General features: G+C 44.5%; 1 protein-coding gene across 1 annotated transcript in view; it reads right to left on the bottom strand.

Moving 5' to 3' along the window:
* The window catches only part of LOC143286559 (cytochrome P450 2J4-like), a 37,435-nt gene that overhangs the window by 23,270 nt on the left and 11,665 nt on the right, over positions 1-2,500 (bottom strand). The window lies entirely within an intron of this gene.

Consider the following 2,500-nt stretch of genomic DNA (forward strand, 5'->3'; position numbering starts at 1 on the left):
TGTTTTTTTTTCCCTCTTGCCCCCCTCTCCCTCCCTCTCTCTCTCTCCGTGCCTTTCTAAAAGGATTTGACCGAACGCAGTGACGCCTCCTTGAGCTACTGATACTGATACTGATCTAACATCGATAGTTCCCGGGGGACTGCCGACGCCCGAACGTGGACAGACGAAGCCGGGTGTGGCCGTATAACTACGGGGGGAGGGGGGGGGGGGCTCGGAATGAGCGGCACAGGAGATGTATGCTGGTCAGTTGTGTCCGACTATGACCACCAGAAGGGTCGAGGAGGCATCTGCTCTCCTGACCACCTGGGCGGCTAGAACTTGATCATAGTGGAGAGTCTCTTGCCAAAGTTACTCATCCCAACTCTCTCGGCCAAGAGGGTTTTTAGGACAGTCGGCGTTGGGGATGGTTCCCAAACTGAGGCCAGCTGACCCCCAAGGCTGCTGCAGCACTAAGAGCAAGTACAATATTGCGTGGATGAAACGCCACTAAAATGGTGAAGATATTGGTGGGAAAAAAAGGTACTTTCATTGCGCTGGTGACTGATTTTACGTTATACCCTGTTTGTATCAGTACTGCTGAGTGAGTCATAAAGAACTCCACATTGTCTACACATATCCCTTCAAAAGCGGGGGCCTTGACCGAAAAATGAATTAGCTATCATGATTATTAGTCAGTATTCGTCTCCCTCTGTCTTTCTCTATGTCACAGAAACACACACACACACACACACCCCTCTCCCCACACACGCACACGCACGCACACACACACACACACAGCCACACACACATATCCCTCTCCCCACACACGCACACACACACACCACACACACATATCCCTCTCCCCACACACGCACGCACACACACACACACAGACACACACACATACCCCTTTCCCCCCCCCACCCACACACACACACCAACACACACACACACACACGGAAGGAGTCACTATCACAACAAGGCCACTGGCCGACAAGACAGACCGGAAGTCCGAAAGGAAACAGAAACAGGAGAGAGGAGAGCCGGGAACTTGCTCACGTCACACATCCGGTTGACGTCACACGCGCGTTTGAACTGGCACTGTGTGGCCTCTGTGAGGGTCCCAGTCTTTCCGACTGTTGAATTATACACGTTTCTCAAAAAAAGAAGAAGTGAGAAACCATATGGGAACTTACACACTTTTCTTCTACGGGCCATGGTGAAATGACGCTGAATTTTCGGCCAAAAACAGCGGTGTATCTAACCAATGCAGAGAGTGATGATTAAAAAAACAAAAATGATACGTACACAAATATATATATATGCATACACTAAAGGTCTGACTTAAGCGCGTTGAGTTTTATGCTGCTGTCTAGCAGATGTTGTGTAGCGCATATGGACTTTGTACGAACGAACGCAGTGACGCCTCCTTGTTGAAACTGAAACTGAAACTGTCACTGACACTTGAGGTGAAGCTGGTGTGTGTATTGTGTCAAGCCAAGTGTGTTATTGTGACAGGAGAGATTTGAGAACAATGGGGCTAGTGTTTTTAAGAGCCTGTTAATTAACCCCTTGACCGCTGAGCCTTGGTAACATATCAGTGTCGCATCAGTTGTTTTTGACTCACTTGTGTAAGCAAAGTGAGTCTATGTTTTAACTCGGTGTTCGTTTGTGTGTGTGTGTGTGTGTGTGTGTGTGTCCGTGGTAAACTTTAACATTGACCTTTTCTCTGCACATACTTTGTCAGTTGACACCAAATTAGGCATAAAAATAGGAAAAATTCAGTTCTTTCCAGTTATCTTGTTTAAAACAATATTGCACCTCTGGGATGGGCACAAAAAACAACAACAAAACAAACCCCCCCAAAAAAAAACAACAACTGAAGCCTAATTATATGCAAACTGCATTTACTGTTATATTTATATTTTTTGTATTCTCTAAAATTGGTACTTTGATCTGATATTCTGACCCAACAACAAGAGCAGTCATTATTATCATTTTTTGTTCCAACAGGAACTTCTTTTGCTAAGCATGGAAGTTTTATTTATTTTGCAAACGTTTTGGTGCAGATAGTAAAAAAGGGAAATTACTCTGTAATTAATGCTAGGGGACTTAATTCGCTTTAAACTGATCTTTCTCATCTTAAACATTACATTTTGAAAATATACACAATATATAAAAAACTTGGATTTTTTTTCAGTGTATCACAAGTGAGTCTTGAAGGCCTTGCCTCTCTTGTTATTTTTTTTCATAATGCAGTCCTTCTGTGTGTACTTTTCAATGATGTAATTGACTTTGCTGGTCAAAGGTAATAATGTTCAAATCTTCTTCTTCGTTCGTGGGCTGCAACTCCCACGTTCACTCGTATAAACACGAGTGGGCTTTCACGTGTATGATCGTTTTTACCCCGCCATGTATGCAGCCATTCTCCGTTTTCGGGGGTGTGCATGCTGGGTATGGATCACAAGATCTTGTAACGTGCGAATTTGATCTTCTGCTTGCGTATACACAAGAAAGGGGT

Source organism: Babylonia areolata, chromosome 10 (assembly GCF_041734735.1).
Source record: "Babylonia areolata isolate BAREFJ2019XMU chromosome 10, ASM4173473v1, whole genome shotgun sequence".
Taxonomy (NCBI): domain Eukaryota; kingdom Metazoa; phylum Mollusca; class Gastropoda; order Neogastropoda; family Buccinidae; genus Babylonia; species Babylonia areolata.